The sequence below is a fragment of the Protopterus annectens genome, chromosome 5.part0 (assembly GCF_019279795.1).
Source record: "Protopterus annectens isolate FY-2018-M chromosome 5.part0, PAN1.0, whole genome shotgun sequence".
In the NCBI taxonomy this organism is placed as follows: Eukaryota; Metazoa; Chordata; order Ceratodontiformes; family Protopteridae; genus Protopterus; species Protopterus annectens.
Genome location: NC_056735.1, coordinates 1,132,408,092 through 1,132,435,916, shown reverse-complemented (window position 1 = coordinate 1,132,435,916; position 27,825 = coordinate 1,132,408,092). Strand labels below are relative to the sequence as shown.

Genomic DNA, 27,825 nt, shown 5'->3' with positions numbered 1-27,825 from the left:
TGGCTGTCTGCCTGAATTAGGCAGTCTAATAATGGGTACATTTGGATATTCCTTTGTCTGCAAAAGGCAATGGCCGGAGCCAGACATTTTGTGAAAACTCTGGAAGCAGTAGATAAGCCAAAGGGAAGCGCAGAGAACTGAAAGTGCTGAGATTCTGCCTTGAAATGGAGATATTTCCTGCACGATTCCCTGACAGGAATGTGAAGGTAGGCCTCTTTTAGATCTAGGGTGGCTAGCCAAGCATCCTTGGACAGCATGGGTAGCAGCTGCTGGAGGGTGAGCATTTTGAAATTTGGGATCACCACAAAGGTGTTTAGAATGGATAGATCGAGGATGGGGTGCCAGGTGCCCTCTTTTCTGTGTACCAGAAAAAGTCTGGAGTAGAAACCTTGGCCTATCTGTTCTGCAGGAACGTGCTCTACTGCCCTCATAGAGAGCAGGGAAAGGACTTGCTTTTGAGCCTCTGCCCACTGGTTTGGAGGTAGATTTGGGAACCCATTTGGGGTTATAAGGGTGTGGAAAGAAAATCCGTATCCCCGGGACACTATGTTGAGAACCCAGCAGAGTTTTCCTCCTATGGGTAAGTGAAGGTAGGCAGAGGGAGGGGGTGGGGGAGGTGAGTCATTGTGAGTTCTTACCATTAGGGGGTAGCTTAGAACTCCCTGGTTTTGAAGTGGAGGTAGTCCACTGCTTACATCTCTGCATTCCCTGCGGCTGCTGTCTGGGGAGTCTGGTTCCCCAGGGTCTGGGCAGGACTGGCTTAGTGGTAGCAGGAAAGGACCAGTGCTTGGTGGGACAATGCCTGCTGTACCTGGGTGGCTGGACCTGTATGAAATCCTTAACTGCCTGCGTAGATTTTGCTTTTTCTTCCTTCTTTTTTAAGACCGCTTCTGCTTTAGTGCCAAATAAGTTGTCTTTGTGTAAGGGGGCATCCAACAATTTAGATTTGACATGGTCTGGCAAGGGCTGTTCCTTACGCCATGCATGCCTTCTAATGACAGATCCGGTGACTGCTGCCCTGCAAGAAGCTTCTAGGGCATCAAAACCACGGTGCAAGGTGTGTTTAGTTACTTAACGTGCTGAATGCATTGACTCTTGTAACTCTACATTCTGCACAAGCAGGAAAGGAAGACATTTTTTGTTTGTGGAGTTCCAGGGTATGTTGCTGAAATTTTAGCATATGGAACTGAGAATTCAGTGCCCTGATAGCAAGAGTAGCTGAGGTGTATACTTTTTTTACCCCATCTGTCTAGTGCTCAGGAATCCCTATCTGAGGGGGTGGGATTCTGAGCAGAGGTTGCTTTAATCCCTTTAGGCCCTTGAGAAATTACCTCAGGGTCAGCAGTAGGATTTTTAAAAAGAAAATTGTGCGAGTCAGGGACTCTATAGTACACTTCTGGTTTTCTGTGTGCAGAAGGGAGGGTGTCAGGAGTCAAGCTGGATTGCAGGAAAACATCCTCCACAACATCCAGGACTGAGGGGATGGCCAAGGGTCTGTGCTGTGGAAGATCTAAGAATTCCCTGACTCTCTTTTTAGACTGAGGGTAATCCTGACTCTCCCACTGGAAATGCACCCTTAAGGTATGAAGGTTTTCCCCAAAAGAAAAATCCTCTGGGGGAGAGGCTGAAGGGTTGGAATCCTCTGCATCAGAATTCTCATAAGTAGAAAGGGGTTGCATGTCTTCATATTCAGATGCATCAGAGTCATGTGACTCTTCTTCAGACAAAACTACAGGGGGCATACCTCTTTTCCTTTTGGAGGGGGTAGCTTGGCTTCTCCCTGATCAGCATGATAAGGTCTTTTGCCATTTTAAGCATTTGAGGCAAGGAAGCAGGTGCCTGAGATTGGGTTGTCGATTTCTTTGGTGTGGTTCGTACCCTGGGCCTAAGAAACTTGGTCATTTTCAAAAGAACAATAATCGCGAAAGAAGACGTCTGTTTGTGTCGAGAATCGGTAGTGTGAAGGACTTCCTGGGAAAGTGGTGCCTGCTCAGCGACTCCAGACCCATCCAAGGTAGAAACGACCCCTTAGTTGAAGAAGGGTTTTGCGGCATACCGGTCTCTGAAAGGGTCGAGGTAGTGGCCTGCGAATCCACAGAAGCGGGCATCAGGGTCTGCGAAAGTGCCTCACTGAGGACCTGAGAACTGACAACTAGCTTAATGGGAGCGTCGTTGGTAAGTTTGGACCTGTGCAGCCTGTCTCTGTCTTTATCTTTACATTTTTTTGGAAGATCTGCTGTCTGATGGGTTACCGAAGTCATATTGGCGTTAGAGGACTGTAAGCAAAAATATCTAGCTACAATAAGGGCCCGACAGATGATTCTGGTGTTGAACAAAGCACAGAAGTAGCAACGGGGGAGGTCGTGGTTTGGACCTAAACAAGTGACGCAGTAAAAATGAAGGTCTCGGTGTGGTATTTGCTTTCCACAAGTGAGACAATTGTTAACTTTTTCTGACATTGATTAGTACATGAAAAGAGGATCCTCAACGGGGTAACTTAGCTTTAGAAGACTTCAGTTTCAGTTTGGTAGACGAAACTCAGGTAGCGGCCGACCGGCACTCGTGTGAACTGCTTGTGCTTCGGGCTCCATGGCAAGAAAGACTGATGTAAAGGCGTCGGCTGCCGTACTTTATACTACTGACAACCTGACGTCAGTCCTGAAGCGACAACAACTGAAGCAGAAATAAGAAGCCTCTGGTATTCGGGCCGGCCAAGGGCTACCCTGGCAGGGATAACCCAAATGTGATGACTGCAACAGTGAAACATGAAGAACATCCAGTGGTGCTGAAATTCGCACCAGGGAAGGAGCTAACAGACTGGCCATAGAACCAACCCTATCCACTGTCAGAACTAAAGAGAGTGGGAGGACCCTGATCTCAGTCTGCATCCTCATGAAATCCCTCATCAAATAATCCAGGTCTGCCAAGAAGTACACTTGTAGGATCTGAAACTCTGGAAAGATGAAGTGGAAGGAGGACAAGAAGGGATCCTAGGTAGTTCCCTCTCAGAAGAAGCCCAAATCGCAAGCATTTTGGGGGATTTATCGTGAATAAAGATTAGCTCAGACAACTCTTGAGCTGAAGGTGGAGAGCACATTGGCAATGATACACAGGGTAACTCATTAGTGCTCAAGGCTGGAGCACTAATGCTGCTAAGTTGGATCCTAATAGTGGCCTTTAGGACCCGCAAGTCAGATTGGATGGACTGTATGAATACCTGTAATTTTGTGCCTTCTGTCAAGGGAAAATCTGAAATCAGCACTTCTAGTATCAGGTCATTAAACCAGTAAATAAATCATAAATAAATACTATGACTGAAAATTTCTGGCTCTTGCTGTTCCTCGTCTATGAAAGGTTACTATCTCTAAAATAATTTGACATATTCTAAAGATTTTTTTTCAAAGCATAATATTGCATCATTTCACTACAAACGGCTTTTAATGAGAAAATGTTTACTCTTCTGAAACATTTAAAAACACTATACGTCTTACTTTCGCACAGAAACACTTATCTGATGCAAGAAAAATGCAATATATTTAATTATTATCAGCTTTTATAATTGTCACACTAAACAAAACCAATAAATATACATTTTATCCAAAACTGAATGCCTTGGAAATGCTGGAGTCTGTGAATTTCTAATGATCATATTTACCTGGACCAAGTGTATCTATAGTGGGACATACCTCTGCAATGATTTGAGATATTCTAAAAATTCAGGTTAATACACTTGGATAAATTATATATATATATATATATATATATATACACACACACATACACACACTCTACACTGCTTACAGTTTTACTAAGGTAAAAAAAATGTTTACATCTTAAATGTATGTCATTTTGTACTTGTACCATAGTTTTACTGCAACATTTATACTGACAGAAAATATTACTCTTATGATGAAATGTTTTTAGTTCTGATTCTAGTACTATAACAAGACAAGTACATGACATATCATTAGTACTTATAAAACTGAACCTTTTAAATGCAAAAATAAAATACTGCATTAAAAAACTTCAAAACATTGAGTCTGTCATCTTTCAATGCTGTATTAAAAAATAATGACCAAACATCTTAACTACGTTTCAATTTTTATTTCAGCTATAGTCAGAGACTTTCAGGGAAACTGTTATTAGTGAAATCATTACAAAATGCCAACAGACAACAGAAAGCTAACTGCAAATGTACTACACAGATGTGATAACTTTTTTATAACAGAACCTATATTACACAAATAATGAATTTTTACAACCTATATTCTAGGGGGAAAAATGTAGGGCGGCCACGGTGGTGCAGTGGTTAGCATTGCTGCCTCACAGCAAGAGGTTCTCCGGTTCGATCCTCGGCTGGGGTGCCTTCTGTGCAGAGTCTGCATGTCCTCCCTGTGGTCGCGTGGGTTTCCTCCGGGTGCTCCGGTTTCCTCCCACATCCCAAAGACATGCTGCAGGTGGATTGGATACTGTAAATTGGCCCTAGGTGTGCGTGTGAGTGTGCCTTCTGTGGAAGGTTGGGCGCCGGGCTGGCAAATCGACACTGTAAAACTCCACTGCCATTCAATGTGCGGACAAGATGATCCACTGTGGCGACCCCTAACCGGGAAAAGCCGAAAGAAGAAGAAGATTCTAGGGGGAAAAATGTCTCAAAAAGTAATGGTATTAAAGTATTCAAGCAGGAAGGCTTCCACTACAAACTACAGCAATCATGATGTTTATTGGAAAACAAAAAAAGAATAAAGAAAAATGCTCATTTTTTCAGCAATGTATTCACTGTCCTCAACCTTCCATTAGGTATATTTAATGTAATGGACCTGTGATTGTGAAGCCCTGTGCATAAGCTACTGTTACGCTATACTACTTTTCCATTTATACATGTATATTGACTGAATACCTCAGCAAAAGTTTCAATAATTTCTAAGTCAACCTCTGTGGTGTAGAGGGCAAAAGCCAAGAGTACAACCAAATGACCAGAATTTGACTAGAGGGCTCACGTGCTGGAACAGCCAGATGGGGATGGGATTAAATGGCAAATGCTGTGAGGGGTGAAGTTATTCCTGATTTCGCTGGTGCTTCAACGCAAGTGGAGGCTTGCACCAGAAGTTGTTGACCATGGGACACATACCACTTAACTCTCCCTGATTCTGTAGAACACCTCTGATTTTTGTCTTATATTTTTGCTCTGTCCCTTGTATAATTTTTGATTTTCTGGTAAATCACTAATCTAGCATTGTTGGTTAACTGTAAGCGTTTAATACTTGTTACTGTTCAGAAAATGAATGTTGATGCAAAACATGGTGTTCTGTTAACTTTTTTTAAGCAAATAGCAGTAATATTTAATATTGTTCCCTGATTTTGGGCCTTTATCCTCCAATTATTTTCATCTCTGTCCTCAATTCTTAAGCAAAGAAGATGAAAGCTCTGGGGACATAAACTTCTTATTCCAAGCCAGTAATGGCATCTCTCAGAGGGTGTATATGGGGATGCTTGCACACCTCAGGGAGAAGGTGCTTGACGCTTTGCCAGTGATGCATGTTTAAGTCAGCCAAGTAAGGTTATGGGTAGGGACTAACAGAAGTGTCCAGCTATCCATATTAATGAAAGTTTTGCTCTGGACCTGCTGGTAGACCATGGTATTGGCAGTGGTATGTGACAGGCGGGAAACTTTTTGACAATAAGGCTGGGGGGGGGTGTCAGTGGTGACAATGAGCTCTTCCTGAGGACCCGACCCATAAGCTGGTCAGAACGGTCTACAAGGTGGTATTGGCAGGCTATATTCGGTGGGTATAAAAGGTACAACACGAGCGGATGGTCTGTGGATGGCTAGAGACAAAAACTCAGATTTTTTTCCATTATACCAAACAAACAGACACTAGACGGCTCAGATGACATGATCCGTTTTTTAATTCAGGATTAAGTGCTTTCGTCAATCTTGTAACAAGATTTCCTCAGAATCCAAAATAACTTTAAATCACAGACACGCTATTTTATAACACCCCTTCCAACTATCACATGTTAAAAAATAACCAATTAACTAATACACTCAATTAATTACATATACAGACCCTAAACATTTCTAATACAAAGTATTTAAAAATATTGTCCTATACAAAAGTTAGAAAACTTAATAAAACATTAAACTCTATATGACATAAGCTTTAAAATATTAATAATCAATATAGATTCATTTAAACCTGGTGGTGCACAGGCATTTAACCTCAACTGCCATAGGGTCTCTTTTCGTTCTATTAATTCTGCCCATTGCCCCCCCTAAAGGACTGTTAAAAACTGTGTCCAACCCAAAAAATAAAAAAAGTCATGGTTAGGATACTTTGACACATGTTTATATAGAGCATTATTTGACTGCATATTCTTTATATCGTTTATGTGTTCATAGATTCCATCTCTGGACCTCCGAGTCGTTTTCCCTACATAAAAACTTTTGCAGTTTTTACATGTGACAAGATAAACAAGTACTGCCATTTTACAGGTACAGTCTGTCCATTCACTTTTAGTTTTACTACTTTCTTGATGTGTTTGCACTGAGTGCAAGACCCACATTTGAAAGTACCCTGTTTCTTGTTACTCATGTCCCCCCCTCTGATCAACACTCTCCAATATGTTCTTTAACGACCTTCCTCTGTGAAAAACCATCAATGGTTTGTGCCCCACCAGGTCATTTAATCCATCATAACATTGAAAAATCTTCCATTTTGTTTTTTTAAAATTCTGAAAATCCCTCCATAGTCTTGTGTGCAAGTAGTTATAAAAGCACAACATTGTTTTTGTTTCCTGCTCACTTTTATCATCACCATTGGTTCCATGATTAGATGCAAGTATAGGCATTAAAGTTCCTTCTTTCCGTTTACCTGAAACATCTCCCACAATACCCAAAATTAAACCCACAGGATATCCCCTGGCTTACAGTTCAGTTAAATAATTACATTCCTGTTCGAATCTATCATCGTCAGAAATCATTCGGGCTAGTTGTACAAATTGTCCCTTGACTATGCCCTTTTTCTGGTGATTGGGATGATTACTATCACTGTGTAAGTAACCACTGGAATACGCAATTTTCCTATAAATAGTACTTTGAATAGTTCCTTTGCTCATATCTTTGAACACCAGTACGTCTACATAATTAATTCTGTACCTTTTATAACTACATGTAAATTTTAAAAAAGAAGTACTGGTGTTCATACAAATTGTTGTATTCCAGTTTCACTGATATCCCATGCTATAAATATATCATCCAGAAAACGCGTACATAGTGGGGTATCAAATTTGTTGAAAACAAATGTTTTTTTTCCCATTGAAGAAGTACTATATTGGGGAATACTGGGGCACAACATGCCCCTATCACTACTCCACTTTTCTGAAGGAAAAATTGTCCATCCATAAATACAAAATTGTATTTTAACAACAATTCCAATAATGTGCTCAACACATTAATTTCATTGGAACTGAAAGCCCCTGATTCTACTAAAAAGTCTTGAAACATTTCTAGACCCCGGTCTTGAGGTATTATATTAAATAGATTTACCACATCTACTGTCACAAATGCAATTAGGACTGAATTTCACCTTTCTTAGTTTACACAAAAAAATCCCAGGAATCCTTACATATATGTGCATAACCATCTAACAGCTCTGACTTTTTCATCTATGTATTTTGCCATGGGATGCGGGATAGCTGTTCTAGCATACACTATAGATCTTGTCAAGGGATCTCATAAACTTTTGTTGATTTTGGGGATACCAAATATGAAAAGAACAAAGGGAAATTTTATCTTTAAAAATTAAAATATTTCCTGTGCTATTTCACCCTGTTCAAACATGTCCTGCAAGAAAAAAATAATTTTACCATAGGACATATTGATGAAATTAAGGGAAGTTTCTTCATAGCACTCTTCATCAAACAAGTGAACTTGCATTCTGTTAGAACTGGAAGATTTTTCAATGTTTTAATGGATTAAATGCCCTGGTAGGGCACAGACCACTGATGATTTTTCACAGAGGAAGGTCGTTAGAGAGCATATTGGAGAGTGTTGCTCAGAGGGGGGACATGAGTAACAAGAAAAGTACAGTTTTGTACCTACCATAAATGTAGATGTTCGAGGATCCACATTGCTGCAGTCCTAACTATTGGGTAGTCCGCTGTCCAGTCGGCCCGAATACCAAAGTATATGGCTGACGTCGGTCAGGGCGCATTAGACTGACGTCAGTACGTCAGGGTACTAATGCGCATGACCGACGTCATATCCTCAGTCTTTTCTTGCCCCAGATGTCAGAAGACCCTGAAAAGCTAAGTCCAAAACCAAAAATTCCAAACATACCTGCACCAAAATATGTACAATATATACAAAATTACCAGAATATAACCTCACCTACACAACCACCCTTAAACACAGAGGGGAAGGAGGGAGGGTAAATTGGACTGCAGCAATGTGGATCCTCGAACATCTACATTTATGGTAGGTACAAAACTGTACTATGTTCTTCATTCCACATTGCTGCAGTCCTAACTATTGGGTAGAATCCCAAAGCAGAGGTAAGGGAGGCTGGCAAATCATAAGGAAGCAGGAACTGACAACATGCCTTGCAAAATAGCTGTGGCAAAACCAGCCCTAGACTTAGAGTAGAGAGGAAGGTGATAATGCTTAGAGAAAGTATGCACTGAACTCCAAGTAGCTGCCTCCAAAATATCCTTAGTGGCCACCCCCTTAGAAATGCTGTAGAAGTGGCAGTAGCCCTAGTGGAATGAGGCCTAATTCCAGCTGGAATCTCCTTGCCATGATGGGAATAACAAAATGCAATGCAAAACCCAATCCACCTAGAAATAGTTTGTTTTGACACAGGCTTGCCCTGAACCCAAAGCAAAAGAAACAAACAACTGCTGAGACTGCCTAAAATCCTTAGTCCTGCTCAAATAATAACGCAATTGCCTGTGTACATCTAAAGTGTGCAAAATCTTTTCCCCTTTATTTTGGGGATCTGCATAAAAAGTAGGCAAATGAATAGTTTGGTTTAAAGCCACACTAGAAACCACCTTAGGCATAAAGGAAGGATTAGTACGTAAAGATACCCTATCCTTATGAAAAATCAAAAGGCTCTACCGCCATAAGGGCCTGCAACTCAGAAACCCTTCTTGCAGAAGTAATGGCCAACAAAAAGCAGTCTTCCATGACAAATATTTCAATTCAGCAGTAGCCGAGGCTCAAAAGGTTGTAGAGTAAGTTTCTCCAACACAAAATTGAGATCCCAAGCAGGAGTAGGAGCTCTACGTGGGGTCTTATATTCTTTGCCCCTCTAAGAAATTGCTTGAACAAAGGATGCGAAAACAATGGTGGGTCACAATCATAGTGAGCTGAAATTGCTGCAGCATGAATCTTAATGGAAGAGAAAGACAAACCTTTGTCCAATAACTCAGTAAGATATTGAAGAGCCACACTCAAATTAGGCTCAGAAATCTCCAAATTGTTTGCTGCACTCCAAAATAAAAATCTCTTCCATTTTTCTGCGTACACTTTCCTTGTACTAGGTCTTCTGGCTTCCATAATCACATTTAAAACTTGTTGAGGAAGTTGAGACCTGCTGTCTTTCAAAACAGAATATGCCAGGCTGTTAGATGAAGAGATTGAAGCTTGACATTGAGCAGGTGACCGTCCCTCTGAGACAACAGGTGTGGAATCAAGGGTAAAGGCCATGGAGGCTTCCTTACCAGACTCCTCAGTAATGGGTACCAGTGCTGCGAGGCCAATCTGGAGCTATTAAAATCATCCTTGGCTTGTCTTGTCTGACCTTTAGAAGCACCTTTGGGAGAAGAGGCAGAGGTGGAAAGGCATACACATGAAGATTTTTCCAACTGAAAGAAAGAGCATCCACTTTCCAAGCTGTGTGATGAAACCTCTTTGTGCAAAACTTTGGCAGCTGGTGGTTTAGTGGAGAAGCGAACAGATCTATGTCTGGAGTTCCCCATGACACTGTCAATTTTTGAAATACATGAAGATCCAGTTTCCACTCGTGGGGATCCATGATTTGTCTGCTTAACACATCTGCTAAGGAGTTCTGTGCTCCCGGCAGAAACCTTGCCTGAAGAGTTAGTTGCAAGCTGAGCGCAGTCTCCCATAAAATCATTGCTTGCCTGCACAATGGGTAAGAATGTGTTCCCCTTGTTTGTTGATGTACCACATGACAGTTGTGTTGTCTGTTAGAATCAACACCTGCCCTGGAAGAAGTAACTCCTTGAAAGCCATTAATGCAAACTGGACTGCTAACATCTCTTTCATGTTGATATGTAGATGCTGTAGTCTGGCAGGCCACTTGTCTTGTATCCACTTTCCATTTAGATGAGCTCCCCAAGCAATGTCTGAGGCATCTGTCGTTAGAATCTGACTCGCCTCTGGCCGGGTCACAGAGAGTCCCTTGTTTAGGTGACATTCCTGAGCCCACCACAAAAATTCCTTTTGAATGCAAGGTATTATTTGAATGACAGTGTCCAAATCCTGGCAGTGCTGTGTCCATACATTTTTGAGATACCATTGCAGCTTCCTCATATGCAGTTTGGCATTGGGAAGCACCAGAATACAAGATGCCATGAACCCTAAGGCTTGAAGGACTGTCCTTGCAGTCAGCCCGGACTGAAGAGATAGTTGATGGAAGTAACTGGAAAGATTCTTTTGTTTGTCCGGGGTTAAAAAGGCCATCTGGGCTGCTGTATTCAGTCTCACACCCAGAAAACACATGTCTTGAGAGGGTACTAGACTGGACTTTATTTCGTTCACAGAATACCCTAGGCATCTTAGCACTGCTATGTCGTAATCCAAATGCTGTAGAAGGTCTTCCTTTTCTTGAGCTAGAATCAGGCAGTCGTCCAAGTAAGGATAGATTTGAATTCCTTTTAGCCTGAAGTAAGCTATCACTGGAGCCAGAACCTTTGTGAATACTCTGGGCGCAGTGGATAAGCCAAAGGGCAATGCAGAGAACTGATAATGAGAATTTCCAGCTCGAAAACGCAGATACTTCCTGCAACTTAGTCTTATAGGCACATGAAGGTAAGCTTCCTTGAGATCTAAAGTTACCATCCAGTGATCCTTGCCCAGCAGAGGTAAAAGCTGTTGTAACGTCAACATTTTGAACTTGGGAATGTCCAGATAAGTGTTGAGGATAGATAAATCCAAAATTGGCCTCCACGTGTTCCCCTTCTTCGGTACTAGGAACAGGTGAGAATAAAATCCTAGGCCCCTTTCTGGCACAGGAACTGGCTGAATGGCCGCTATGTGGAGCAACAGAGAAATTTGCTTGTGAGCCTCTTGTCTTTGTAGAGGAGGAATGTCTGGCATGCCTTTGAAAGGAGGCATGGTATGGAAATAAAACCTGTAACCGTGGTGAATGATATCCAGAACCCATCTGTCTTGGGTAATTAAATCCCAATTTTCTTTGAAAAGAGACAGCCTTCCTCCCAAAGGTGCTGCCAGGCGAGAATGTACTGGCAGCTGAAAGGGTAGGTCATGGGGTCTGCTTACGAAAGGACTGACCCCTGCCCTCACCAGAAGTCTGAGCAGGGGAACTCCCTGTCCTAGGCCTAAAAGAACCTTGAGCTCTGCCCCTACCACGTCTAGACCTACCCCTAGACTGGGAATCATAAGCAGGATAAGTCCATCCCTTAGTAGGCCAATTTCTACTAAACTTCGGAGGCTGCACCTGCAAAAAATCCTTAACAGTTTGCATAGACTTAGCCTTGTCCTCCATTTTCTTTAAGACTGCTTCCACAGGCGAACCAAACAACACATCAGACTGCAAAGGAGCATCCAAAATCCTTGTTTTAACATGCTCAGCTAAATTCTGATCTCTCAACCAGGCATGCCTACGAAGAACAGAACCAGTGGCAGCCACCCTCGAGGAGGCCTGCACAGCATCAAAACCACATTGCAAGGAATGTTTACCCACCTGTTCAGACACATGAACTAAATCCTGCAACTCTTTACACTCAATACCTTCTGCCAGAGCATCCACCTTAGATTTCAATTGTGAAAGGAGATAATTCTGATATTTTAACATGTGAAACTGACAATTCAACGCCCTCATGGCTAAAGTGGAAGAAGTATACACTTTCTTTCCCCATCTATCCAAAGCCCTTGCCTCTTTATCAGGAGGAACAGGATTTTTAACAACAGAGGCCTTCACACCTTTAGGCCCCTGAGAGACAGTTTCGGGTCTGCCCTAGGACTCTTAAAAGATACTTATGAGCTTCAGGCACCCTATAGTACCTATCCGGTTTAACTGGGGCAGGAGGCAAAGAATCAGGATTGAGGGAAGCCTCTGCAAAAACATCTTCCACCACATTCAGAACAGGAGGTATAGCTAAAGGCCTATGCTGGGGTAAAACAAGAATTCCCTAAGCCTTTTCCTGGAATCAGAGAAATCTTGACCTTCCCATTTAAAATGCTCCCTCATGGAATGCAGAGTCTCTGAAAATGAAAAATCCTCAGGAGGAGAAGCTGAAGGAGTAGAATCATCCACATCAGAATCAGAATAAGGAGGATACTCCTGCAAGTCTTCAGCCGAAGACTCAGAAGCCTCCGAACATTGCTCAAAACTCTCAAACTCAGGTTCCACCCTAGGCCTCTTATCAGGAGGGGGCATAGAACCTCTAATCATAGTAATCAAATCCTCTGCCATTTTAAGCATATGTTTCTTAGGCAAAGACCCTGAAGCACTAGGAGAAACCCCCACTGAAGTTAAACTTGGCCTGCCTCTCAAAGAAGCCTTGGAAACAGAAGGGAAGGCTCTAACCACCTTAGGAAGAGAGGGAAGAACAGCCACCTGAGAAGCCCCCTCAGCCTGGCCTACTTCCTGCGAGGATACATCCTGTAACAGTAAAGTCTCTCCCTGAGACTCCAAAGAAACACCTGGCAAAACCTCCGGCTCCACTGAGCCTTCTAAAGATCCGACGTCTGGGACTGTCGGTTCTTCCACTCTAGGCTTTGCTGCTTTGTCCTTGCGCTTTTGGCGAGCGGCGTCGGAGCCTCCGACGGCATTTTATAATTGCAACGCTTCCCAAAAACTAACCTGGCACAGTCTAACCTTCTCTTAATAGTGCGTTTGTTAAATCTAGCACAAGAGCGGCATCCAACAACGTCGTGCTCAGGTCCTAAACAAGGTATACACAAAGTATGGTAATCCCTATGAGGTATCTGTTCCCCACAAGAAATACAGTTATTCACTTTTTCTGACATCCGGTTCAATACTGGGGCAAGAAAAACCAAAATATTCCCCAACGGGTACTTAGCCAACTTTGATTCGGTCTGAAACTCTGACTTCAGAAACTTTCAGAACGCCAACCTGCACTCGCAAAATTGCTTCTGCATCGGACCATGCGGCAAAAAAGACTGAGGATATGACGTCGGTCATGCGCATTAGTACCCTGACGTACTGACGTCAGTCTAATGCGCCCTGACCGACGTCAGCCATATACTTTGGTATTCGGGCCGACTGGACAGCGGACTACCCAATAGTTAGGACTGCAGCAATGTGGAATGAAGAACATCAGGGTACTTTCGAATGTGGAAATTGCACTCAGTGCAAACACATTTAGGAAGGAGTAAAACTAAAAGTGAATGGACAGACTGTCCATACCCCCCTTTCATTGCAGCTGTAAAACAGTAGGACTTTATCTTGCCACATGTAAAAACTGCACAAGTTTTTATGTAGGGAAAACAACTCTGAGGTCCAGAGAGGGAATCTATGAACACATAAATGACATAAAGAATATGCAGTCAAATAATGCTCTACATAAACATGTGACAAAGTATCCTAACCATGAATTCTTATTTTTTGTGTTGGACACAGTTTTTAACAGTCCTTTGGGGGGGGGCATGGGCAGAATTAATACAACAAAAAGAGATCCTATGGCAGTTGAAGTTAAATGCATGTGCACCACCAAGTTTAAATTAATCTATATTGATTATTAGTATTTTAAAGCTTATGTCATATAGAGTTTAATGTTTTATTAAGTTTTTTAACTTTTGTATATGACAATAATTTTTAAATGCTTTGTATTAGAAATGTTTAGGGTCTGTATATGTAATTAATTGAGTGTATTAGTTCATTGGTTATTTTTTAATATGTGATGGTTGGAAGGGGTGTTATCAAATAGTGTGTCTGTGATTTAAAGTTATTTTGGATTCTGAGAAAGTGTTGTTACAAGCTTGATGAAAGCACTTAATTCTGAATTAAAAACCGGATTGTGTCATCTGAGCCATCTAGTGCCTGTTTGTTTGGTGTTTTGGGTTGTAAGTTTTACTGTTTTGCACATTTCTTCCATGATAGCCTCTCTAGAAGGTTCTGAATGCCCCTGCTGGAAACACCCAATATGGAGAAATGAATGGACTCAAGTCTGAATGGAGGGATTGCTTGGTGGTTGGAAGGCAGAGGAGAGAAAGGTCCTTAGGAAAAAAGGACGTTTAAATGCATTATGATTTAATTTTACAGACTGATAATATGTGCACCCACAAAACAGGTATAATACAAAATTTATTATATTTGTCGACCAGATACATCAGTACATGCTTGTTGTAAACTGACTGTAATAGGCTAGTTGACTCTACTGATGGCTTCCGTGAGGTTTATATATAAAGCTGTCACTGTTTTGTTAGTGGGACGCAGCAGTGATATGAGCTGTAGATAAAGGACTGAACTTACAATGTGTGTTTTTCTTTTTCATTAACAAAAAATAGATATATGGAACTTGTGGATGTATCTGTAACTGTGACAGGAAGTAAAACAAACAACAAAAAATGAAATTGCTTTGCAATGTGATTACAAGACCTGTGATAGATTATGGCCAAGCTGGAGTTTAAAGATATGACAAGTAATTAAAAGATTTTGTGCATTTTTTTTTCTAGGAATGGCAGTTAAGCTGCTGAAGATAATTGTGGTGAAACTAAATATTTTTTAACATCTTTATTTAATTATCACTTAAGACACAGGCAAACATACATTTACATAAAATAAAACAAACTATGTTAACATGTTCACAGTCCAACATTATACATTTATCAATCCAACAGTATATAAACTGATCAATTCCTTTAAACTTCACTCCTCTAAAACATTATTCTGTATTGTTCCCACAATTTCCGTTTTTTCTATGAAATTTGCTTTTACCCTTTTCTAAAGGTCTCACTTTCAGATCTTTTACCTCTGTTACAATATTCACTACTTCAAACACAGTTGGTTTAGACTTTTATTTTCTAGTAATTGCTTTTTTTGGCAGCCAAAAGAATTAAACTTAACATGGCCTATGTCTAGACAATTCAGATTTTGTATCCCAGCTCAAAAAATCACTTCCTTACTTACACCCATTTGTTCACCCAATATTTATGACAGAGTACTCTAAGTTTTAAAATTTGCCAGCTCATTACACTCCTAAAACATATGTTGCCTCATACCTCTTTCTTCCCCTTTACATTTCCAACATTTGCCATCTACGGGAGAAAAAATTCTTTGGGGTCTGCTTGGGGTATAACAATATGCAAACACTTTCAAGCAAAAATCCTAAATCTTTTAGACTTCTTTAGCATATTTGGAAACCGTACATATGCCCTCCCATTGTTTCCTTGTGATATTTGGAAAACATACACATGTCCTCCCATTGTTTCCTTCTGAATTGCTTATCCAATCTCTCCTCCCAACCTTTTCTAACCACCTCTGATTGATTCCTATAGTTACTGTGCAATATTTTATATGCCCTGTTAATTAACCCTTTTTTAATTTAATTTAATTTATTTTATATTTGATTAGTAGATTGGTCTGATTGGGCAATCAGGTGCCCGTTTTCAGCAGCGACCCAGGGAGAAAAGCTCCACATACATCACAATCATAAAAATACAAAGGCTTCACATACATGATAAAAATACAAAAGTCACAGATGAGTACAAACTGATAGAGCAACAAACTAGTATATCATGGCATAATATGATGAGAAATTACAGAAGTGTGCAATATATAGAGTGAACAATAGTAAAGTAGAAAATATAATGTATTTGAGTAAGAAGGTGCAGTAATACTATATACAGTTATATACATTCATTTAAAAATGAATTAAAGGCAACTTCTGTTCTAGATTCAACTAAAAACTCTATCAAAGTAGGTATTTCACTTAAAATTTCCTCCTCCCTTTCTCTTTGCCTATAATCTCACACTAATCCCAGATAGGGAAGGCAGTATCTTGTCTGCAATCCAAATGTAATTGGGTACATATTTTGTTGCCTTCAGGGTGCTGCTAGTTAGATGGAAAAGAAAGGGCCCATTGACTGAGACAGGACAGAACTAGTTCCTCCAAGACATCACCTAATGGAAAGTTTTCAGAAAGTACCACATTTGAAAGAATGATGCAAATTGTAAGCCTCCCCTTGTAGACTCAATACAAAACATCCATCCAGATATATACTACTAGGGGAAATTTGGCCAGGGCTTCAGGGAACTTCCTCTACTTTTTTCAATAGGTGCTGCCTGAGCTACCACCAACTCAAGCAGACTTGATTTGGTTTAATGGTTTATTGGTTTAATGACTTATCCGAACGACGGCACACTCAGGAGTACAGCACCCCCTTACGTTGCACTGCAGTGCCAGCAATCAATCTACCTGGTGTGGCATTAGAAACTACAGCCTTCTACACCAAAGGCAAGATGAAATGACCTGCCTCCCACCAGAGATCAGAGGAAATTACCTTCTCTCCAGAGACTGTTTAGCTGGCAGACATCTTTTTACTTTTTCAATGAGTATTGCCCAGGGCATTGCTGAACATGCACTAGCTTGTTACTGTGTAGCAGTAAGTTTATTTCTGCATTTATTTCTCTGCCTTTTATGTACTGAAGATTCAGAGAGTATATATAGGGCCCCATCAACTCTTCCAATTAGACATAGCGAGAAAAGAGAGTTAGATGGCTAGGCAGATTCTTCTAAGCATCCTCTCTGCACAAACTGCTTTTTTCTGTGCAATTATATATTTTTCTATATATTTAATTTTAAACTATTTTAAATATTTTTAATTTTTCACATTTAAAAAGACGGCTGGTTATTTATTTATTAACTGATGAGGACATTTAGTGTGAATAAGGACATTTAGTGTGAATAATGACTATCTGCTGGTATCTGTTTCTGACTGGCCAGACTGCTGTGCTATACCTTACTGTTTGTATTTACAGTACTTTTGAAAAGTGCAACAGTAGCTACAGTTCTCTAGTTATGTAATCTGGAGTGGTGGCAGTGATCTACCTTGGGCCAGAACAGAAGGCTAAAGCACTAGGAAGCATTACTAGCCTTCCCTAGAAACATTTTTTTTGTGTGTGTCTTTGTAAATGTAATAGCTTTTTAAAATACAGTTACTGTGTGTGTGTGTGTGGGGGGGGGGGGGGGGGGGCAGAACTACAGGTATTGAATCCACAGGGAAGTGGGAAAGAGGCCAAAAAAGCCAATTGACAGGTGTTCAAGTGTGAAGTCACTTCTTTGGGGTGGATAGTCCATAGCCAAAGGCAACAGTGTACATATATCCTACATGTTCTTTAGGTCAAGTTTCACTGAATGAGTCATTTAGTGATTCACTTACATGCACATTTTATATTTAAAATTTTTCAGACTGCTTGTGCCTTGCTGTGGACCATAAGACTACACCCCCATGGTGGCCATACTACTACTATGAGTATTCACATTTTCACAGCTTCACATTTTTCTAGTAAAATTTTCAGAAATCATTTACTGACAGTTATCTATAGACTATACCTAGTCTGTGAATTTTAGGTACAAAGACATGCAGAAACTCTATCCTCATACTGTGTAACTACCTTTTTTTGGGGGGGGGTGTCTAGTTATGGTGTCAGAAAATGTCACTTTCATAGAGAAATACACGTTTAGTTTGGATGTATTGCAAACTCGATATAAATATGTTTTATCTATATGCAGCCTTCCCAACACTAAAAAGTTGTCATATACGCAACCATGACATAATGGTTATAGCATGGAATGATGGACACTGTCATACTAAACAGCTAGTGCTGGCTTTTATTGTATCCATAAAAATACAAAGCAACAATCAGACATTAACATCTACAAACATTTTTTAGGGAAATAGTATTATTCACTAAGCACACTACGGTTTCAGATACAATCACTTGGAAGCAGTTCTACGCCTAAGCTATATGGGCCAAGCTTGCCTTATCAGGAATGGAATATCCTGGGTTGACTTTTTTCCAGTAGTGAAAATTAAACCTAAGTTTAGTTCTGATATCATGCCAATTCAAACACAGATACATTTTGGATCTATAAAGCATTTCCATTTAGAAGAGAAGTCATATAACAATCCTTTGTATAAAATTAACATGAAGGAACTTTCTAGAATGTCATATTGGCTGCATATAGTAAATGTATATATGAAGCAATATTTAAAAAAAAAACTTTTCAAAATTTTATTTTAAAGGTTTTCAGAAGACTTACATTTGGACACAAGTACCTGCTGCACACAGACAGATTCCAGGAGTAACAACTTAATCAGCTTTATACTGGAAGGTGTAAGGGCAACTTCTCCTTGTGCAGGCATATTTACAGTGATGGATGTTACCAGAATTATGGACAAATATAGGATTATTGGTACAAAGATTTCAACAACTTAATGCAAATATTTTCTAGACATATACTGCATTTTATGTCCTGAACAACTCAAATATAATATTTTATACAAAATTATTATGAAAGTTTTTAAATGGTTGCCTGTAAGGGTCTGTACTTTGCACCACTCCTCTTTCCCTGTTTTGAGGATTAGGGAAGAAGACAGTGAACTGAATGGCTTGCCACAAGGACAGTTCTATCAATATATCTGGCACAAAAACGGGGTTAGTGTGTAGAGTAATTCTGTTTGTGGGGATCCAAGAAATCTTTGTACATCAAAGTCTGGTATTCTGAGATCCTTCTTGCTGCGGTAATGGTGATAAGAAAAGCAGTCTTCCAGGTGATGAATTTGAAGGCGCAACTGCTATCTGGCTTAAATGGAGGAAGAATCAATTTTTCTTGAACAAAGTTTAGGTCCTATGCTGGAGACAACTGTTTTCTATGGGGTCTTCAGGAATTATTTTACTGGGAGGTCTAGATGTCAGAGGAGGGGGTTGTCTACAGGCAGGAAGGAAGAAATAGCTGTTAAATGAATCTTTAGGGAAGCATTAGCACTTCCAGAAAAAAGGCAAATACTGCAGCACCAGGTATGTATTTGCATGTGTTGTCTCCTGGTTCCTCCTCTGACACCAGAGGGAAGACCATTTCCATTGTGGAAGTTAAGATTACTTAATACTTGGCCTCTTAGATTACCTCATAAACCTAAGCATTTCAGTTGACTAAAAGTGGACAAAGAGCAATAAGCACACATTCTCCATGCAGTGAGTCTTGAGTGTTTATAGACTGGGATGTACAAAGAACCCCCAAAGATTTTTTCAAGAGATTCACATGCTGAGCAGCACTAGCTGTTTTTTTCTTGCCATCTCCAAAAGGAGGGAGGGAGAACCAGTATTGCCTTAGCCAGAAGGTTGCAACATTTCTGGTACTCCTTTCCAAAAGTTTGGACTACCCCAGGAAGCAGTGGTTTGGGAGGGAAAACACTAAGAAATAGTCCTGTATTAGCCAGCTCCATGGCATAGAAAGATAAAGTGCTGATTATGCCACAGGTGACCGAGTCTGAATAGCAGCTCAGGCATCTGCACACGCTGGCAGGGAAGATGAGAGTGGGCAGACAGTGCTATCACATCCATCCTTGGGGGATGGAGGTGGCTGTTACTCGCCATATGGGTGACACCAAGCAGGAGCAATAGGTGTTACTTCCCAAGGAGGTTAAGCCTATAGGGTCTGCACTGCTGTGTGCAGGTGAGGGGAATTTAGTATGCAGATGCACTCTTGCTCACAGAGTTTCAAATATCCATGCTCAAGACAGCTACCACAGGGAAAGGGGAATGTTTTGATGGGGGAAGAAGTGAATAGACAGCCGTGTATGACCAGCAAGCTGGCCCACTTCTTACCACATGACTCTCACTGCTGAGTGGGTGAACTAATTTTGATTCCAACTCAGGGACAAATGGGCCATTGAGGCCTTGACTAGCCTGGGGATTCCAAGCTCCCGCTACAGTGGAATGAACAGACTGACTGAATGCAAGTAGAGAAGCCAGTGGGCCAAGTCCTGGGGGTGTGGTCTGGGTGAAGGCAACCACTCCAAAGCTGGTCTGTGTGGCATTGCTTCTGTTACTCAGAGAAGCAAATTATCCCTGGCACACACCCACCAATTGATTATGTCCAACAAGGAGCCGCTGTCTAGCATCCACTGATGAGGATCCTCTGAAGTCTTCGTTAACTGGTCTGCTAAGGGGAGGGGTTTTCCTGTGGTGGAATGTAGGTAGTTTTCAAGAACATCTGAGACCCCAAGACTGCATGACTAGTCAGCAGAATTGGTATACGTCTGTATCCCTGTTTATTTATGCACCATATCACTGTAGTGAACGCCAGGATTGCATAAACGTTTGAATGCTACAGTGTCAGGATGACTACAATCACTGTTGTTATGTTTATGTGCCTCTTTCTGTTCTCAGGACTCCAGGGTTCTTGAACTTGGAGGTCCACCACAAACTCACAGAGTGTGTCAGAGGCATCTGCAGTTATAGTTAGATTTGGGGGTCAACTGCCTTATGGACACCCCCTCTTACTTCTGCAATTGGATGGACCATCATTCCAGTTCCTACCTCACACACTGGGCAAGACTCAACGATTGAAAAATTCCTCCGGAATCACTGTAGCTTCCTACATTTTTCTTCCTTTGGACAGTGCAGTGGTTGCATTGTCACCTCCCAGCAAGAGGTTCTCCGGTTCAATACTCAGCTGGGATGCCTTCTGTGTGGAGTCTCCATGTCCTCCCTGCATTCATGCGGGTTTCCTCTGGGTGCTCTGGTTTCCTTCCACATTACAAAGCCATGTCTGGAGCATTTCTCCTTTGGCCTCAGCTGAAAACTGGCTTTTTTCCAAGTCTGACTTTCCTGGTAAACAAATGTTAAATAAATAAAATAAAATAAACGTAAGCCTTGTCAAAGACACCATCAGGACTGTGGATACATAAACCTAGAATTCACAAAGATTTCCTAGCTCATACCTGTATCCTTCGTGTCATTTCTTGTTTTCTGGTCAATAAAACAACCCGCTCCTGGGGAAGGAAGGAAAGCCCCTAGGAATACCACCAAATCATGTTAAAGTTAAATGTGATTTGGAAATGCTTGGAGAGAAGTCAGTCTCTGGAAACAATCTAAGGTGGTACTTAGGGAACTTTGTAGGTCCTCTTAGGACTGAGTTTGGAATAAGTAATCATCTAGGTACAGATATGCATCAATGTCCTTGTTCCTGCAATAAGCACTAAATGGAACCAGGTAATCTGTAAAAAGTCTGGGTGCAGTAGCCAAAGTGCAAGAAAATTAAGAGATAATGCCCCTACACTACAAATTTCGGGTAAAACATGCATTTTTTTGTGTGTGACTAAGTATGTGGAGGTAAGCATTCTTACAGTCCAGGGTTACCATAACAGCATGGGGAACCAGAAGTGCAAAAGGAGCATGTACAATTATCATACTGAATTTAGGTATTTTAGAAACCTGTTTAGTTTTGACTAGTCTAGAGTGCATCTCCATGGTCAGTCTTTCCTTGGTAGTATAAATAGCTTTGAGTAAAAGTCCTAGCCTCTTGTCCACTGGTCACCAGTTCTGTGGCTTCTTGCATAAGCACATCTTCCATAAGAGGTCTTACTAAATGTTCCTGATCCTGTAACTGGTGGAGATGTTTTATAACACCCACTTACCCTTTGTCATTTTACCAACTTTTGTTTAAAAAAAGCCAACTAGTCATATTCTTTGGGGTTGCTGAGGAAGGAGGACAGAGTCTAAGGAGTGGATGTGTTTTTTGAGGTCTGAGGAGGGCGAATAGCGTGATAGCTGCTGTCTATTTTGGAGTTTGGCCACGAAGCCTCACAGTTCTAACTTTGTTTCCTTTTTGACATACTTCTCATCTTAAGGCTACTTTCCTTTCCTTTCCCTTGCCTTCAATACTAGGTTCATTGCTTTTGATAGTAGGTTCATTGCTTATTAGTATGGCAGCTACTGCTGTATTTTGGCAATAAGATCATCAAACAACTGCTTTGTTGACTTCACTATCTTCTCTTTTTCTCTAGTTTCTTGAATATTGCACAAGATGAGGGTCTGAAAAGCAAGTGCTTTGTCCAAAGGTGTGTTCAGAAGTTCTGCCTTCACACCCCATGGCAGGATCTGCAGCCTCAACAAGAAATGTCTTATGAGACATTGTAGCAGCAGCCCAAGATGCTGCAGTCACAATATCAAACCCACATTTAATTGCATGACTGCCAGTTTCCAGAGCAGTCTGGACCAGGATCAAAAGTTTAGCCTTCATTGTATCATTTCTCAATCCTCCACAAGATTCCTGGATTTTTAAGGTTATCTATCCAATAATTATGTGGATCTGGAAATTCAGGGGGTCTAAAGTCTAGTGATGCGGACATATATACTTTCATCCTAAATTACTTCATGCTTTCCCATTCTTGCAAGAGTGTTAATGCCCTTAGGAGTATAAAGGAACAGAATATCTAGACATGCCACAGGATTCTCATATAAGAAATTACAAGGGTCCTGCATTGTGTAAACTCTATCAGGTCTCTTGGGAGTGTAGGATTAAAAGGCATCCAGAAGGTCGTCTAGAACTGAATGTATAAACAGCATCAGAGGACCCTGTCTTCGATGGTCTAAATCTCTCATCTAGGATGATGATGTCTCTTGAGATTACCATTTGAATTTCTCTCCAGAGTGTGTGTCCAAAAATGAAATGCCCTCTGGAGGAGATCCACCTGACAGACCCTCCTCTTTGGCTGTGTTACAAATTAAAGAAAAGCTGTGACCAGTAGTAAAGGTTCCTCCCACTCAGATTTGCAGCAGTCAAAAGAGTTGCACTTTTACCCAATGGAGAGGGTCTTCTTTTCCTTATAAGAACATAGGGATATACTAGATAAGGGATCATGTGGAACATACGATACCCAACCATATATAAACCTTTAAACAGACAAGACTTAAACGTTCTTGCCACTTTATTCAAGTATATAATAATGCCCACCTCCCAAACTGAGCAGGGCAGTACATGATGATCCTGGGGTAAATTTGCCTCTACCCATCCAGTCATCAAGATTAACCTTGAAGGCAGGAAAGTAACACTTTGTTTCAGGGGTGTAGAAAGCAAAGTCCATTTTGGACTCGCAAGCTCTTAGTGCTACCCCCCCCCCCCCCCCCCGGCACCTATCACTTAAAAATAGACAAACCTCTTAAAATGCTGTCCCCAGCACATAACAAATGTAAGCAACATTTTCATCTGTTTCCCCTAAAACTATTAAAACAATATTACACCTGTGGTTAAAGGCATTCATTTAGCCAGTTAAAGATGGGATATGACCTGAAAAAGCCATGTGATATTCAGGAAAAAAAAAATGTACTTATCAGAGTAAAATGGCTGCAACCATGCCTTGTTTGACCTGTAGTGGCAACTTTTTTAAAAGTTTGGAAAACATTGAGTTAAGAACCTGTCCCTCCAGTGAGCCTTGTTTAATTTTATTTTTTTAAACCTTTATTCAATTATCACTTAAGACATCAGCATACATTAACAGAAAAGAAAACAAACCATACTAACATTTTTTTCATGTACATACAACATACAGTACACATCTTTCCTTTGTTAACAATCAGCTCAACACTACACAAACTGCTAAATTCCTGCCTTCCCTTAAACCTCACTCCTCCACCTCCTGAACATTATTCCTCATGTACTGCTCCCACAATTTCCATGTATTTCTATGTAATTTGCTCCTTCCTTTTTCTAAAGATCCCTCTTCTAGTTCTTTTATTTCTTTTATAATATTCAATACTTAAAAAATGCAGTTGATTTAGACTTCAATTCTGTTGCCTGCCAAAAATGCAATTAACCAGAAAATGGAAATCAGACTTAATAAGTCTTTACTAAGTCTAGGCAGTTCAGATCCTATGTCCCAGCTTTCTTTCGTTACAACCATTTGCTCACCCAATATTTATGTAAAAAATTCTCTGTAGAGAGTTTTTAAAACCTTCCAACTCATTACATTCACAAAACATACATTGCCAGTAACCTCTTTGTTCCCCATCACTCATCCAGCATTTGCTAACTACCCGAGGAAAATTTCTTTGAAGTCTGCTTAGGGCAAAAAAAGTACCTATGCAAATCCTTCCAAGCAAAGATACTAAACCTTCTGGACTCTGCTGCATACCTGGGAGCCATACAAATGCTCTCCCATTTTTCTCTTGTAAAATGCTTTTTCAGTCTCTTTTCTCAATCTTTTCTAACCTCCTCTGAGTGCTTGTTATTGTCATTATGCTTTATTTTATATGCACTACTAACTACCCTTTTTAACAGCAGTTTCAGTTCTAGACTTTACTAAAACTATCAGAGTACGTCTTTCGCTTAATATTCCACTATCACTTTATCTTTGTCTATATTCTGATATCAATCCTTGGTAGGGGAGGCAGTCTCTTGTCTGCAGTTCCCAACGTCTTCTTGGCCTCATCCTACTCTATTACCTTTCTATCTCTAGTTATTTACTCCCAATACCTCAGTTACTTTGCCAGTTTTCTACAGTAAATTCCAACCTCCTTTTGACTATTTTATGTTCCCCTATTTGCATTCATCCCTATTGTTAATATCTCCTTTCTCCATTCTCACGTTGGCTTAGTTCTTAGAATACTTTCTGCTACTTTATGAATATAATATTCTTTATGGCTGTTATTCTTCTTAAGGATTTGCATCCAAAATCTAACTCTCTATTTCTTGAATATCCAGCTGTCTTCATTACAATCCCTTTCCATTTTGAATTACAACTTTCTGCTTGTGTTATGTATGTAAGGCTGTGTAGTTCTAAAATATCCCTTCAAATCAGGTAATGCTAAACAAATTTGTTCTATTGCTAGAATCAAAGCCTTGTTTATTTGTTGGTGTAGATTTAGGTCCTTAATGCGAGTGTCTGTAGTCACTGTTTGCAGAGAAATAGGAGGTCAAACAAAACTGGGTCTTTCATTGTTTGAAACTTTTGACACAGGACACCTCTCAGACCTGTAGGCTATTGAGTAGAAGGACAGTCATGTTACAGTATAGTGGAGTTGAAGTATTTTAGACCTTTAATTTAGATTCTTAGAAATCTTTGGAGCCTCTCCAGCTGAATGATATGCTTGGATACATACATACCAGTGGGTAATATATTACATGATGGGCCTGAAATGGGAAATATACAGTGGTAAGATGACTTTCGAGCTTGAAGATATTCCTTTGGAAATTAACTGGGCCAGAGAGATGAGATAGATTTCCTGACTATGCTGGCAACATGATGATCAAATGATCAAATGAGAGAGAGACAACTCTCCACATAAGTACCTAGGTCTCTTGTGACTGCATGTGTCTGAAGAGGAGCACTGTTTATAACATATGAGGAAGCAGCAATTTTCTTTCCAAACACTTAATTATTTTGCATTTTCTTTTCCATTTAGCTTGAGACTTTTTTATACACCTTGTTTGTGCATATTCTAGCCCTTGCTGGAGCTGTTTCATATTAATGGATAAAGTGCCCAGTGTGCAGTCATCTGCATGTTTGGTCAACCACACCTTTGGGATATTGGCTTGGATGTCTGCAAAATCAGCATAGTTGGTCAACCACACATCTGGGATATTGGCTTGGATGTCTGAAAATAAATTGAAATAGCACAGAGCACAGAACTGACACCCATGGCAACTTACTAGTCACAATTTTACATTCAGAGAGAGAACTAACAAGTTTCACAACTTGGGATCACTGGACAGCCAATATGCAATCCAGAGGACAGTGTATGGGTTTACATTAAGCTTGTCTAATTTTTCAATAATACTAGCATAAGAGATAGTGTCAAAGGCCTTGGCCAAGCTAAGATAAACAGTGTGCACAGAATGACCACTGCCCATAGCTCCTGTAACTTTTTCAAAGACGTTTACTAGGTTCAAGAGACAGAAATTAGAAGTTATGTACCTACCATAACGTTCCATGTTAGTTGTCTTCTTCTTGCCTTCTTTCTTGCTGGATGGGTTCAGAGCTGATCCTCGGCTCCGACTCGGCCACTCTAAAAGCTCGAGAGCTAGTTCCACTGGCTCAAGGCTCCCCTATATCCCACAATGCTAGGCGGTAACTCCTCAGATCTCGTTTGAAAGCTAAGGCCAGCAAGAAAATTCCATAAGGAACAAAGAAAAACTCCTCTAGGTCTGTCCAGGCTAGGAGGAAGGAGGGTGGGACGCAAGAAAGAAGGCGAGAAGAAGACAACTAACATGGAACGTTATGGTAGGTACATAACTTCTAAATGTTAAGTTGTCTATCTCGCCTTCATTCTTGCTGGATGGGACCGCGTCCCTAGCACCTTGTCCCGGGTGGCCTATCGGAACAGACTCTTGAGTACAGTGGAACCAAAGTTGGCTCGGTCTCTAGAGGCAAAGTCCAACTTATAATGAGAAATGAAGGTATGGGGAGAAGCCCAAGTAGCTGCAGAACAAATTGAATCAATAGGCAGCCTGTCTTGGAAAGCTATAGAAGTGGCTAAAGCTCTAGTTGAATGAGCCCTGGGTTTGGATGGCAACTGTTGATGTCTTATCTCATACACTAGGGTAATCAACGAAGTAAGCCATCTAGAGAGAGACACTTTAGAAACTGGAAGGCCCATTCTACCGTCTGCATAAGAAACAAACAGTTGGTCAGATTTCCTGAATTGTTTGATCCTGTCTAAATAGTACCCAAGTTGGCGATGAATATCTAAACAGTGTAACTTTTGTTCTGACCTATTAGAATAATTTGGGAAGAAAACAGGAAGCTCAATGGTTTGATTCAAATTTGCCAGTGAAGCTACCTTGGGCAAAAAAGACGGGTTAGTACGTAAGGGCACCCTATCCTTATGAAATACAAGATAAGGGGGTCGACTACACAGAGCATGGAGTTCAGAGACTCTTCCAGCTGAAGTGATAGCTACTAAAAAGAGTGTTTTCCAAGAAAGTAACTTTACTGAACATGAAGCCGCAGGTTCAAAGGGGGGAGAGAATTAAGGACGTCAGAACCAAGTTGAGATCCCATTGGGGAGGAGGATCTCTGATGGGTGGTTTGAGGAGAAAAACTTCCTTTAAAAAGGCTTTGCACAGTTTGTGAGACATAATGGAGGACTCTGAGACTCCAACATGAAAGTTCGAAATTGCTGCCAATTGAACTCTAATGGTAGATGGAGACGAACCTGAGTGGAAAAGTTTGGCTAGAAAGTCTAGAACTGATTGAATGGAAGCAGTGAAAGGATCTATATTCTTTGACTGCGCCCAATAGGAAAAACGTCTCCACTTGTTATGATAAATCTTCCGAGTGGAAGATTTATGAGAGGCTATCAAGATATCTCTAACTGAGTGAGATATCAGAGGAAGCCTGGCTAAAGTTGGAATTGGAGGAACCATGCTGTGAGGTTCAGAGAGGGAAGGGAGTGGTGCAACTGACCCGACTGATGGGTCAAAAGGTCTGGAACTGGGTCCAGATGCCAAGGTTGCTCCAACAGATAACGGTGGAGAAATGGGAACCAAACTTGTCGAGGCCAGTAAGGGGCAATGAGGATCATGGAAGCTTCCTGAGCGATGGCTTACAGAAGTCCCCGGGGCCAAACGTGCACTAGAGCGTCT

The 27,825-nt window shown here is 40.8% G+C and overlaps 1 protein-coding gene across 6 annotated transcripts in view; it reads right to left on the bottom strand.

The window, feature by feature from the left end:
• The window catches only part of LOC122801553 (LIM and senescent cell antigen-like-containing domain protein 1), a 1,529,428-nt gene that overhangs the window by 759,420 nt on the left and 742,183 nt on the right, over positions 1-27,825 (bottom strand). The gene's annotated exons all lie outside the window — the stretch shown is intronic.